At 45.4% G+C, this 14,888-nt stretch overlaps 2 protein-coding genes and 1 long non-coding RNA gene across 3 annotated transcripts in view; 1 reads left to right on the top strand and 2 right to left on the bottom strand.

The window, feature by feature from the left end:
• The window catches only part of LOC100425088 (uncharacterized), a 57,089-nt gene that overhangs the window by 40,156 nt on the left and 2,045 nt on the right, over positions 1-14,888 (bottom strand). Inside the window, exon 2 of the mRNA XM_077981220.1 lies at positions 14,692-14,779. The gene's annotated coding sequence lies outside the window, so the exon portion shown is untranslated. The remainder of the gene's footprint in view (positions 1-14,691; positions 14,780-14,888) is intronic.
• Positions 1-14,888, bottom strand: part of LOC720236 (zinc finger protein 701) — a 57,089-nt gene that overhangs the window by 40,156 nt on the left and 2,045 nt on the right. The window contains 1 exon segment of the mRNA XM_077981639.1: positions 14,692-14,779. The gene's annotated coding sequence lies outside the window, so the exon portion shown is untranslated.
• On the top strand, positions 5-5,844 carry LOC144337329 (uncharacterized). The gene is made up of 2 exons (XR_013410303.1): positions 5-3,365; positions 4,943-5,844. It is a non-coding gene; the product is annotated as an uncharacterized LOC144337329 (long non-coding RNA).

Genomic DNA, 14,888 nt, shown 5'->3' with positions numbered 1-14,888 from the left:
ACAAAATATAAACATAATACATTTCCAATTAAGTCCAGATGGTAAACCATACTGAAATGTGGAAATACGACACAAAAAAATACTTATTTTAAACTTCCCAAACATGATCTTCAAAGTTTAGGAGCACAAAAGGAGTAAGATCCTTTAATAAAAGGCGATTACATGTTCTTCAAATCATTTCTATGGAAGCCTATTTCCAATACCATGACAAAACACTGACAGGGCAGAAACATGTATAAGCCTAAAGTCAGGAGTGTTTTTCCACTGTGACCCTAAATTGCATCACAATTTACAAAAAACATATCACTGTCACACAAGGAAAATAAAACTGTATATTTTTCATATTTACAGAATATCTACTGTATACAAATAAATTCTAAAAGACCAAACAACATACTATGTTTATAAATAATCCACAACAAGCTTATGTAAGGGTAACCAAAATCAATGGAAATTCTGTATTGTCAAATAATCATTGCACAGAGAAGATAAGAAAAGATTACAAAAATCAGGCAGGCATGGTGGTGGGCACCTGTAGTCTCAGCTACTCGGGAGGCTGAGGCACAAGAATCGTTTGAACCTCAGAGGCGGAGATTTCAGTGAGCCAACATTGTGCCACTGCACTGACAGAGTGAGACTCCATCTCAAAAAAAAAAAAGTTAATACAATCTTTTTCTGAATACCTGTCATAAAATTACCTATATCCACGCAGAACAGGGACTTATTGAAATTAACAAGTGCAGTGTGTCAGTTATATTACATACCATATACTGAAAAGCCATATGTGAAATCTTAAATATTAATCAGTAAGCCATTGTAACTCATGATAAAACCAGCAAGCAAACAATAAGTACATTTATACAGCCTGCAGAATTCTAAACAATTCCCTCTTAAGAAAAAAGCCACAACTTCTACTTCCCACCAGCACACACTATGAGAACTGAAATACATGTTAAGATCACCACCTTCTGATGTATGAGTTCAAGTAAATACACAGCATTAAAAGGAATAAGAACTGATGAACAGCGTCGGAGGGTGTAATTATGATGTCACAGGTACAGTTAGGTAACACCAGGCAATACAACAATTTTATATATATGCATTGCCCTTAGTTATTTAGTTAACTGTGCATAAAATACAAAACATAGACTGTGTACTAGGAAAATTTATAAACTGAGATCACAGAAAACACTGTATAAAACAAATTGCACAATAAAAACAAGAAAAACCTGATGCAGGCTCCCTGGTCTGAATGATTATATCGGCCAAAAGCAATGTTCAGAGTTCTTATTGTCCAATAGGATGTTCCTGCAGATGGGGTCTTTGAGAGAATTTGGTCATGGGTGTTGACTACTCGAGAATAGGGCTAGTGCTTTTATTTTTATTATTTATTTATTTATTGAGATGGAGTTTCCCTCTTGTTGCCCAGGCTGGAGTGCAATGGCATGATCTTGGCTCACCGCAACCTTTGCCTCCTGGGTTCAAGCAATTCTCCCGCCTCAGCCTCCCGAGTAGCTGGGATTACAGGCATGCGCCACCACACCCAGCTAATTTTGTAGTTTTATAGAGACGGGTGTCTCTATATTGGTCAGGCTGGTCTTGAACCCCCAACCTCAGGTGATTCACCTGCATCAGCCTTCTGAAGTGCTGGAATTACAAGTGTGAGCCACCGCGCATGGCCACGACTACGGCTTTTATAAGGGGAAACATTAAAGAGCTGATTGTTATTTCTTTTTTTGTTTTTTGAGACCAGGTCACGCTCTATCACTCAGGCTGGAGTGCAGTGGCATGATTCTCCTGTCTAAAGAGATTCTCCTGCCTCAGCCTCCAGAGTAGATGGGACTACAGATGCATGTCACCATCCTTGGCTAATTTTTTTTCTTTTTTGGGGGGGGGAGACAGAGTCTCACTCTGTCACCCAGGCTGGAGTACAGTGGTGCGATCGTGGCTCACTACAATTTCTGCCTCCCAGCCAGGTCCAAGTAATTCTCCTGCCTCAGCCTCCAGAGTAGCTGGAATTAGAGGCATGTGTCAACATGGCCAGCTAATTTTTGTATTTTTGGTAAAGACAGGGTTTCACCATGTAGGCCAGACTGGTCTCGAACTCATGACCTTCAGCAATCTGCTCCCAAAGTGCTGGGATTACAGGCATGAATGAGCCGCCACTCCTGGCTTTGATGTTCCTTACTTTTTATTTTTTTTCTCAGACGGAGTCTAGCTCTGTTGTTCAGGCTGGCATACAGTGATGGAATCTTGGCTCACTGCAACTTCTGCCTCCCGGGTTCAAGCAATTCTTCCACCTCAGCCTCCCGAGTAGCTGGGATTTTAGACATCTGCCACCACGTCCAGCTAATTTGTGTGTGTGTGTGTGTGTGTGTGTGTGTGTGTGTGTGTGTGTATATATATATATTTTTTTTTTTTTTTTTTTTTTTTTGAGACGGAGTCTCGCTCTGTCGCCCAGGCTGGAGTGCAGTGGCTGGATCTCAGCTCACTGCAAGCTTCACTTCCCGGGTTTACGCCATTCTCCTGCCTCAGCATCCCGAGTAGCTGGGACTACAGGCGCCCATCACCTCGCCTGGCTAGTTTTTTGTATTTTTTAGTAGAGACGGGTTTTCACCATTTTAGCCAGGATGGTCTCGATCTCCTGACTTCGTGATCCGCCCATCTTGGCCTCCCAAAGTGCTGGGATTACAGGCTTGAGCCACCGCGTCCGGCCTAATTTTTGTATATTTTAAGCAGAGATTGGGTTTCACCGTGTTGGCCAGGTTGGTCTCAAACTCCTGACCTCCTGATCCACTCACCTGTCTCCCAAAGTGCTGGGATTACAGGCGTGAGTCACCACGCCCTGACATCCCTTTTAAAAACTGCTATGGCCTCAGCTTGGTGGCTTACACCTGTAATCCCAGCACTTTGGGAGGCCGAGGCAGCAGGTCACCTGAGGTCGGGAGTTAGAGACCAGCCTGGATCAACATGAAGAAACCTCATCTCTACTAAAAACACAAAATTAGCCAGACATGGTGGTATATGCGTGTACATCCAGCTACTCAGGAGGCTGAGGCAGTAGAATCGCTTGAAGCCGGGAAGCTGAGGTTGTGGTGAGCTGAGATCATCTCATCGCACTCCAGCCTGGGCAACAACAGCAAAACTCCCTCTCAAAAAAAAAAGGGGAGGGCTATGTAAACCAGACGTGGTGGGTCATCTCTGTAATCCCACCTGTAATCCCAGTAATTTGGGAGGCCAAGGCAGGAGGATACTTTGAGCCCAGAATTTTGAGACCAGCCTGGGAAACATAGTGAAACCCCGTTTCCAAAACAAAACAAAAAACAAAAACTAGCCGGGCTTGGTGGCTCATGCTTCTGGTCCCAGTTACTCAGAAGGCTGAGGTAGGAGGATCGCTTGAGCCCAAAATGTTGAGGCTGCAGTTAGAGGAGATCACGATAGTGCACTCCAGTCTGGGTGATAGAGCCAGACCCTGTCTCAAGATATTATTTAATTAATTAAATTAAAAGCATTATGTAATAACAGACAGTGACTTTTTTCCCACTTCACTACCCACGTCCTACCCCATCCTAGGAAAAGGGAAGGCAGTGATTCACAACTGAATAAGTCACTTCCCTCTGGCTGAATAGGGATTCCAAGTGGAAGATACCCCTGATGCCAAGATTTATAGAATGTACATGTCTTATAGATACAAATTTTGAAATTCTCAATCTCATCTGTAAAATTTAAACAAGTTTTCAGTTGTTAGATTATATACACGGAAGTCAACATGTCACAACTAATCATATCCAATGAACTCACGCACTCATCTAAACCCAAAGTCTCTCGCCCCTTTTTTTCTTTTGAGACAAGATCTCTTTCTGTTGTCCAGGCTGCAGTGTAGTGACATGATATCAGCTCACTGCAGCCTGGACCTCCTGGGCTCAAGTCATCCTCCCAGCTTGGCCTCCAGAGCAGCTGGACTGAGTACAGGTGCACACCATTAGGCCCGGTTATTTACTGTTTTTTTTTTTTGGCAGAGATGGGGGTCTCACTATGTTGCCCAGGCTTGTCTCGAACTCCTGGCCTCAAGCAATCCCCTTGCTTCAGTCTCCTGAAGTGTGGAGAGTACAGGCGTGAGCCACTGTGCCCAGCCCCTCTGTCTTCATTACGGTGCTTCCTTCCCTAATTCTGTACCTATCTCTCATTCTCCCCTTTTCTCTCTAGCTCTTGTTTTCTTTTCTTTCTCCCTCGGATTCTGTTCTTCATTTTGTACCCCTCTCCTCTTCTGCTGTTTATCTCCTTCTTCCCTCTATTCCTTATCTTCCACCTCTTCTGCTCCATCCTGGCAACTTATTAACCTCTTAATGCTCTTTCTCCCCAGTCTTTCAGTTGTCCTCAATCTCCATCTATTTCTGCCTCTTCTCCCATCTCTGAGCCTCCTCTGCTCTCCCTGTTAAATTCTCTCTTCCCTGACATACTCCCCTGTCCCCACTCTGTGGCACCCCAGATGTCCAGGTGTCCTCCCTGCTGTGCTTCTCCCTCTGTTCTTGACACAAGCACCACTCTGCTCTGTCTGTCCTGGCTCCAAATCCCTCCCTCTCTCCCTCACTCTGATGAGCCTCCCTCTTTGCTGCCACTCCCTCTACCTTGCCGTCCTTCATCTCTCTGTACATCTAGCTTTTTCTACATTTCTCCAGTTGCTTTTCTTCTCCTGCTTTCCTAGGTTTTTTTGTTTCTTTTTTTCCCCACTTTTGCCATCTGCTGGCATATCCCTTACCAATCCTCTATTTTCCATCTATTATGGGCTTTTCTTTTTTTTTTTTTTTTTTTTTTTTGAGACGGAGTCTGGCTCTGTCACCCAGGCTGGAGCGCAGTGGCGCCATCTCGGCTCACTGCAAGCTCCGCCTCCCGGGTTTACGCCATTCTCCTGCCTCAGCCTCCCCAGTAGCTGGGACTACAGGCGCCCGCCACCTCGCCCGGCTAGTTTTTTGTATTTTTTAGTAGAGAAGGGGTTTCACCGTGTTAGCCAGGATGGTCTCGGCCTCCCAAAGTGCTGGGATTACAGGCTTGAGCCACCGCGCCCGGCCTGTTATGGGCTTTTCTTATTCTTCTTTTCTCTGTCTCAGGTTTTCTACTGCTGTCTGCCTCCTAATCCCTTCGGCCTACACAATCGCAGGAAGGTTTGGAGTAAGATGCCTGCATCCCGAAGGAGCGCATTTTCCAGGGGCTGGAGCTCAGCAGGCAAGAAGACCCCGTGTCACAGGACAGGCCCCTGGGACCTCCCCAATGCGGGTTCAGTGGAAGCGGTGACTGCGGAGGGGAGACCTGGGGAGCAGCAGCCTGTGGCAAGAGGAGGGAGGTTGGTTGCGGGGCGACAGCGCCTTAGGACAAGGATATGGTCTGCAGGATCCCAGGACCCAACAGAGGACTCGATCTCCCCGGGACTGAGGCTGCGGCACGGCGCTCCAGGGCCCAACGACGGAGAGACTGCAAGGCGCGCCCTGGGCAAGAATCCACCTCACGGGTGAGGACTTTAAATAGCGCGGGGCGAGATGAGTCAGACAAGGTTTTGAGCAGAAAAACTACACAATAGAAAGTGTATACATTGACCTACAGCAGAAAGACTGAGGACGAGAACAGCCTCCGGCCGACTTTAAACCCAAAAGGAAGCGACCCCCGGGCTCTCACGGGGATGTCACAATTTGCTCTGGGCGAAGGAAGACCAGAGAGAATTTCGAGGTCTGTGGGGACCCCACGTCCCAGGGACAGAAATGCCGGCGACCTGGGAATCGGAGACTTAATGCAACACAGCAAAACTCACCGCCGCGATGTGACCTTCACGCCACCCGATCCGCTTCCGGGTTTGCGTTAATCTGCGCGCGCAGGACAGAAGCCAGGCCTGGACGGGAAGCGGGAGGAGGTTGGCGGGGCCTGGGCGAGGCAGCGGGGGGCGGGGGGGGGGGGCACCAGGCGGACAGACCCTGCCCTTTAGAACCGGCAGAGGGCGGGGCCGGGGCGGTACCTGCGCGTCTCAGCGGCTCTCCCAGCATCTGTTTTCAGGTATTGGAGGCGAGAGCGCCAGAAAGTCTGAGGAATGATTCCAAAGCCCTGGACTTATCTGGAACTGGGATGCAAACTAGAATGTGAAATGCAAAGCCCTGCCTGGGCGGCACGTACGATATCACGCTGACAGCCCACAGAACAGAATAGATATCCTCTCCCTTTCTATTGTCCCATTCACTCGGGAGGGAGAGTCCGCCTTGTGTTCAGCTTCAGAGACTTCCTTAAAACCACAGGCTGGGGTGCGGGATGGAGTGCTCAAGCCAGGGAGGAGTGAGGTCACCACCTGCTGCTTAAACACAGCAGAGGCGCGAGGGCGGGAGCCTGAGGTCCCAGGGACTCAGGAAACAAAGGAGAGAATGGCTGAGCCTGGGGTTCCAAGCCAGCCTGGGCGACAAAGTAACACCCACTGCCACAGGTCTCCCTTCCTAATCTCTCTCTCCTTCCCTTAAAAAAAAAAAAAAACTTTTTTAAATAAAATTTTTGATGGTGTGATCTAGGGATCCAACATTATTCTTTTCGATGTGGATATCCAGTTAATTGTCCCAGTACATTTATGGAAGAAATCTATTACTTCATTTTTTTAATGATTATTTACTTTTTTCTTTCTCTTTTTTTTTTTTTTTTTTTTTTTGAGACAGAGAATTTCTCTGTCGCCCAGGCTGGAGTGCAGTGGTGAGATCTCGACTCAATGCAGCCTCTGCCTCCTGGGTTCAAGCGATTCTCCAGCCTCAGCCTCAAGAGCAGATGGCATTACAGTCGCGCGCCACCATGCCTGGCTAATTTTTGTATTTTTCATACAGACGGGGTTTCACCATGTTGACCAAGCGGGTATGGAACTCCTCACTTCAAGTTATTTGCCTGCCTAGGCCTCCCAAAGTGCTGGGATTATAGGCATGAGCCAACATGCCTGGCCCAAGAAATATTCTTTACTGTGCTTTTTAAATGTCGACAAAATATAATTAAAACTAAAAAATCTTCTCCCAAAGGAGAAATCATCTCCACGAAGATAACAGAGAAATAAATAAAAACCATTTTATTAATAAATAAGCCTTGGACCAGAATGTGATGGGAAATAGAGGCAAACAGCTAAGAGGCTGAAAAGAGAGAAAGCAACCTCACTGTTCTATACAACCCATTAAATACGTGTTTTTGTCGGACGCGGTGGCCTACAGAATTCAAAACAATTTCCTTTTAAGAAAAAAGCCTGGCCGGGTGCGGTGGCTCAAACCTGTAATCCCAGCACTTTGGGAGGCCGAGGCGGGCGGATCACGAGGTCAGGAGATCGAGACCATCCTGGCTAACACGGTGAAACCCCGTCTCTACTAAAAAAAAAAACTAGCCGGGCGAGGTGGCAGGCGCCTGTAGTCCCAGCTACTCGGGAGGCTGAGGCAGGAGAATGGCGTAAACCCGGGAGGCGGAGCTTGCAGTGAGCCGAGATCCGGCCACCGCACTCCAGCCTGGGTGACAGAGCGAGACTCTGTCTCAAAAAAAAAAAAAAAAGAAAAAGAAAAAAGCCACAACTTGTACCTACCACCAACACACAATATAAGAACTGAAATACATGTTACATTCACTACCTTCTGACATATGAGGTCAAGAAAATACATAGCATTATAAGAAATGAACATTGACTAACGTTCATGTGCAGTGGCACATGCCTGTAATTGCAGACTTTGGGAGGCTGAGATGGGTGGATCATAAGGTCAGGAGTTCGAGAGCAGCCTGGCCAACATGGTGAAACCCCGTCTCTACTAAAAATACCAAAAAAAATTAGCTAGGCATGGTGTAATCCAAGCTACCTGGGAGTGTGAGGCAGGAGTGGTTTGAACCCAGGAGATGGAGGTTGCATTGAACCGAGATCACGCTGTTGCAATCCAGCCTGGGTGACAGTGCCATGTATAAAAAGAGACAGTAAAGAGCTTGTTGCCTGTTCCTCTTTCCACCATGTCAGGGCACAGCAGGAAGATGGCTGGGCTAAACCATGAAGAAGGCTCTCACCAGGAACCAATTTGGCTGGCACCTCGCTCTTGGATTTCCCACTTTCCAAATTCATGAGAAACATATTTCTGTGTCTTAAGCCTCCCAGTTTCAGCTATTTCCTTTTTGTCTGTTTTTGAGACTGAGTCATGCTCTATCACCCAGGCTGGAGTGTAGTGGCACGACGATTATCCTACCTCAAGTGATTCTCCCGCCTCACTCTGTAGTCTCGCTCTGTCACTTGGGCTGGAGTGCAGTGGCAAGATCTTCGCTCACTGCAACCTCCACCTCCCAGGCTCAAGAGATTCTCCTCCCTCAACCTCCCAAGTAGCTGGTATTAGAGGTGTGTGCCACAACACCCAACTATTTTTTGTATTTTTAGTAGAGACGGGGTTTCACCATGTTGGCCAGGCTGGTCTTGAACTCATGACTAAAGTGTGCTGCCTGTCTTGGCCTCCCAAACTGGTGAGATTGCAGGTGTGTACTGCACCAGGCCCATTTTTAACATTTAGTAGATTAAATGTTTCACCATGTTGGCCAGAGTGGTCTCAAACTGCTGACCTCAAGTGATCTACCCACCTGGGTGTCCTAAAGTGCTGGGATTAGAGGTGTGAGCCACCACAGCCAGCCAGTCTAAGCTATTTCTCACAGGACAATGAAATGACAGACAGGAAAAAAAGCATCTCATCATTAACATCACCGAAGGCTGACAAATCTTATTAAACAAAGGCAGATGAGAGTCTGTACTGTAACACTTGCAATACTTGAAGCCATCTAATAGCACTAACATGTTTTTAAAACCTTGAGACAGGCCGGGTGTGGTGGCTCATGCCTGTAATCCCAGCACTTTGGGAGGCCAAGGAGGGAGGATCACAAGATCAGGAAATTGAGACCATCGTGGATAACAAAGTGAAAACCCGGCTCTACAAAAATAAAATATATATGTATATACACACATGTATATATACTTATATATATATTCCAAGAAATAAGACTGGCGTGTTGGCACAAGCCTGTAGTGTCAACTACTCGGGAGGCTGAGGCAGGAGAATCACTTTAACCCGAGAGGTGAAAGTTGCAGTGAGCTGAGAAAGCACCTTTGCACTTCAGCCAGGGTTACAAGAGCAAAACTCCATTTCATAAATATATAAATTAATTAATTAATAAAAGGACAGATACAAAATTGGCATACGTGTACCTTTTCTTCATAATGAAACTTTTTTCATATTATTTAGAATAAAAAGGCATGAAAAACACTGTATGTATATGTTAACAGAAATGCAACACACACAGAAATAATTCTGACATAAATAACAAACAGTTCTAGTGGAGAAGGAGTAGTTTTTACAGGTTACAGTTTTTTTTTTTAATGGTGCCCAGTATGCCATAAGGTTTTATGCCTACTTTAGTTCTGGAATCCCCAATGAGCTATCATAAAGAATACAGAACATCTAAACAAAGGGAACAGTGAAAGTCCAGATGCTACATCATGAAACTTTTCATTCCAAAATCAATATGGCTTCCGTGTTAGTCAAGGAACAATGGGGCTCCCAAGAGGCAACAAGAGAAAATGCAAAGATACGCAAGGGCACATCCCCAGGAGGGAAGTTATCCTCACCCAGGGAGACCAGGTTCCTATAATTCTCCAACATCACATCTCTGCATAGAGTCCTCTGAGCAGGGTCCAGGCATTTCCACTCCTCCTGAGAGAATTTTATGGCCTAAATGTCATACCTAAATGTCAATAGACCATGAAATGAAAACACATTTTAACCAAATAGTTCTGGGAGGAGTTCTTATCTTTACAGAAAATGAGAAGAGGAGAGAGAGGAAAGCGTGGATTTAATTGTAGTGAATGTTCTGACAAATCCGAGTAAGGGATTTCTCACCACATGACGTCTTCCCAGTTTTATTCTACTACATTTTTTGAAGAGGTCATGACACCCTCTCAGTATGAATTACTTATGTTTGTGAAAAAATACAAGCAATACATAAATAAAAAAATCAATGCAGGGTTCCCGTTATAGAAATGTTAGGAAGTTTTATTGACACACCAAGTGACATTTATCTGGATGAGCCAGAGCATGAGTGAGGTCTTCAAAGATGACAACATCCACAGTGAAAGATCAGCCAGGCATGGTGGCACATGGCTATAATCCCAGCTACATGGAAGGCTGAGGCAGGAAAATCACTTGATCACTGGAAGCAGAGGTTGCAGTGATCCGAGATTATGCCACTGCACTCCAACCTGGGAAACCGAAATTCAGTCAAAAAAAAAAAAAATTAGCCAGGCATGGTTCCAGGCACGTGTGGTCCCAGCTATTTGGGAGACTGAGGTGGGAGGATGGCTTGTTCCTGAGGGTGGAGGTTACAGTGAGCTATGATCCTGCCACTGTGTACCAGCCTGGGCAACAAAGCAAGACCCTGTCTCAAAATAAAATAAAATACATGAAAACAAAATTACTCAAGATACAAAAATCCATTTTGTATATATATGTCCACAAAATAATAAAACCTGCACAGACTCACAAAAAGCCAGATGTTAATACAAGGGGTTGTCATTTGTCCCAGATTTTCAAAATATAAAAGATATTCAAAATATATACATATGTGTGTATACATGTATTTGTATGTATATGTGTGTGCATGTGTGGGGGGATGTGTATATACATATATAAAGATTTTTAAAATATAAAAAGTAGCAAGTTTTGTTTAACTGAAGAGGAATCTCATCTTGCTGGAAGAGGACACTTTGGCAGTTGGGGGTAGGGAGGACTCTTGTCAGATCTAAGAAAACAGGGAATGCCTCATCCTAGAGGAAGCAATCACCATTTCAACTGCCTGACCTGGAGGAAGCTTCAGATATCTGTAGGAATGCAGGCGTGTGCAGTGGCAGCCACTGTGGCACTCTTTATACAGGGAAAAATCAAAAAGGACCCAAACATTGTCATTCAGCCAATTTCCAATGCAGATGGCAAAGAGCAAGCTATCCATGTTCACTAACATGACATGTAAATTTTTACAACCAATAGGATCAAATATCAAAGTAAAATATTTACTAGAACACAAAGAAGAAAACAACAGAGGCTTGGATCTACTTGAGAGTGGAGGGTGGGAGGAAGGAGAGGAGCCAAAAAAATAACTATTGGGGGCCAGGCCAGGCGCAGTGGCTCCTGCCTGTAATCCCAGCACTTTGAGAGGCCGAGGGGGGTGGATCAACTGAGGTCAGGAGTTCAAGACCAGCCTGGCCAACATAGTGAAACCCTGTCTCCAGTAAAAAATACAAAATTAGGGAGGTATGGCAGCAGGCACCTGTAATCCCAGCTACTTGGGAGGCTGAGGCAGGAGAATCGCTTGAACCTGGGAGGTGGAGGTTACGGTGAGCTGAGATCATGCCATTATACTCGAGCCTGAGCAACAAGAGCAAAACTCAGTCTCAAAAAATAAATAAATAAAAAATAACTATTGGGTACAGGGCTTAATACAAGAGTGATAGTCTACTACAACAAACCCTGATGATACAACTTACGTAACAAAGCTTCACATATAGCCCCAAACCTAAAGTAAAAATCTAGAAATAATCTGTAGAACAAACCCCGATGACACAACTTGACATATGTAACAAAGCTTCACATATAGCCCCAAACCTAAAGTAAAAACGTAAATATAAAAAAAAAAATTGGCCACACACAGTGGCTCACACATGTAATCCCATCACTTTGGGAGGTTGAGACGGGAGAATCATGAAGTCAGGAGTTCAAGACCAGCCTGGCCAAAATGGTGAAACCCCGTCTCTACTAAAAATATGAAAAAAAATTAGTCAGGGGTGGTGGCACTTGACTATAATCCCAGTTATTCTGGAGGCTGAAACAGGAGAATTGCTTGAACCTGGGAGGAAGAGGTTACAGTGATCTGAGATTGCACCACTGAACTCCAGCCTGGGCAACAGAGACTTTGTATCAAAAAAAAAAAAAAAAAGAGAGAGAGAGAGAGAGAGAGAAAAGGCCAGTAGAGGTGGCTGACACCTGTAATCCCAGCACTTCAAAGGCCGAAGTGGGCGGATCACGAGGTTAGGAAATTCAGACCATCCTGGCTAACAAGGTGAAATTCCATCTCTACTGAAATACCAAAGCATGGTACTGGCACCGTGGCACTCACCTATAGTCCCACACACTTGGGAACCTGAGGTAGGAGAATCACTTGAACCCGGGAGGCAGAGGTTGCAGTGAGCTGAGATCATGCTGCTGTTCTCCAGCCTGGCTACAGAGTGAGACTCCATCTCAAAAAAAAAATTAAGAGAGCATGGTGGTACACACCTGTGGTCCCTGCTACTTGGGAGGCTGAGATTGGGGGATGGCTTGAGCCTGAAGGAGGTTGCAGTGAGCTAAGATCACGCCACTGTGCTCCAGTCTAATCGACAGAGCAAGACCTTGTCTCAAAATAAAATCAAATATATGAAAACAGAATACTCAAAGTATGAAAATCCATTGTGTTTATATAAGTTTGCAAAATAATAAAACATACACAGACTCACAAGAAACTAGATGTTAGTAAAAAAAAAAGTTGTCATTTTCTCCAGTTTTTTTTTTTTTTAAGACAGGGTCCTGTTCTGTCACCCAGGCTGCAGTGCAGTAATATAATCTTGGCTCACTGCAACTTCTGCCTCCTGGGTTCAAGTGGTTTTCCTGCCTCAGTCACAGAGTAACTGGGATTACCAGCGCCCGCCACCATGCCCGGCTAACTTTTGTATTTTTAGTAGAGATGGGGTTTCACCATGTTGGTCAGGTTGGTCTTGAACTCCTGACCTCAGGCGATCCACCCACCTTGGCCTCCCAAAGTGCTGGGATTACACACGTGAGTCACCAAGCTCAGCAGATTTTCAGAAAATATACATGTATATGTAAATATGTATATATATGTGTGTGTGTGTGTATATATGTGTGTGTGTGTGTGTATATATATATATAGTCTTAAAAATATAAAAAGTAGCAAGTTGTGTTTAGCTGAAGAGGAATCTCATCTTGCTGGAAAAGGACACTTTGGCAGTTGGGGGCAGGGGGAATCTTGTCAGATCTAAGAAAACAGGAAATGCCCCATCCTAGAGGAAGCAATCACCCTTTCAACTGCCTGACCTGGAGGAATGTTCAGATATGTGTAGGAACGCAGGCGTGCACAGAAGGAACCACTATGGCACTCCTCATACAGGAAAAAATGGCGAAGGACCCACATGTTGTCATTCAGCCATTTTCCAATGCAGATGGCAAAGAGCAAGCTAGCCATGTTTACTAACATGACAACAGGTAAATTCACAACCAGCAGGATCAAATATCAAAGTAAAATATTTACTGGAACACAAAGAAAACAACAGACACTGGGGTCTACTTGAGTGTGGAGGGTGCAAGGAAGAAGAGGAGCAGAAAAAATAACTATTGGGGGCTGGGCACGGTGGCTCACGCCTGTAATCCCAGCACTTTGGGAGTCTGAGATGGGTGGATCACTTGAGGTCAGGAATTCAAGACCAGTCTAGCCAACATAGTGAAACCCTATCTCTACTAAAAATACAAAAATTAGCCAGGCATGGTGGGGGGCACCTGCAATCCCAGCTACTCAGAAGGCTGAGGCAGGAGAATCACTTGAACCTGGGAGGCGGAAGTTGCAGTAAGCCATGATCTGTGTATGAACTCTCCATTTTAATGAGATTTTTGGAGTCAGAAACACAGTAACTCACTCAATTACCTAAAAATGTAGTATAAAATCAGGCAGAAAACATTTCCCCTTATTGGTCTCCTTTTCTAGAATGTACCATGTACTTTGTGCTAATTATTATTATTTTTTTTTTTGAGACGGAGTCTTTCTCTGTCACCCAGGCTGGAGTGCAGTGGCCGGATCTCAGCTCACTGCAGCCTCCGCCTCCCGGGTTCACACCATTCTCCTGCCTCAGCCTCCTGAGTAGCTGGGACTACAGGCGCCCGCCACCTCGCCCGGCTAGTTTTTTGTATTTTTTAGTAGAGACGGGGTTTCACCGTGTTAGCCAGGATGGTCTCGATCTCCTGACCTTGTGATCCACCCGCCTCGGCCTCCCAAAGTGCTGGGATTACAGGCTTGAGCCACCGCGCCCGGCCAACTTTGTGCTAATTAATACGTGACTTATATTGGCAGCTGCTCTAATCCTGGTCCATCCTGGATGACAGAGCAAGACTCTTGTCTCCAAAAAACAAAAAACAAAAGCAAAACACAGAAAGGCAGAAAAGATTTCCTGAATTCTTTTTGCAGAATTTACCAGGTACTTGCGCACATTAGTACATGACTTCTGAGGGCAGCTGGTCTAATCCAGGTCCACAGAGAGCTGACAGAGCATCCAGATGTGGTCCCTGAACAATCCCTGCTGCCCAACAGCACTCACACCACGGGACCCTCACCCCGTCTCCATCCATGTTTGGTGTGAGCCCTTCCCAGGCCCATGCCCAGTGCCGCCTCTTCCCAAGTTCATGTCACTGGGTCATGAGAGATGGAATCTAAGCGAGATGAGAGGGACTGAGGGAAAGCATGGGTGAGGGTGAGCAAACCTGTCAGGCAGGACGCTTCAGACTCAGAGAAGATTCCCAACTCCAAGGCCCAGGGTTTTTGAAAGGAAGGAGACAGAACAATCCACCGAGAATATCATCTCACCTGAGAAAGAGCCATCCCTGACTCCTTTGCTTTCCTCTTCCTCTTCCGAGTTTCTTCCTCACGTACCAAGAGTCTTTAGAAGTCAATCCTAAATGTTAAAAATATGTTGTTTATTGCTCAGAATCAACAACCCCCTCCCCCTGTACCACAATCGCACATACAAAGAAACTGGAAGCTAACTTCTGATGCCAAGATTT

This window comes from Macaca mulatta, chromosome 19, assembly GCF_049350105.2.
Source record: "Macaca mulatta isolate MMU2019108-1 chromosome 19, T2T-MMU8v2.0, whole genome shotgun sequence".
Classification (NCBI taxonomy): domain Eukaryota; kingdom Metazoa; phylum Chordata; class Mammalia; order Primates; family Cercopithecidae; genus Macaca; species Macaca mulatta.
This window is presented reverse-complemented; position numbering and strand designations above follow the sequence as displayed.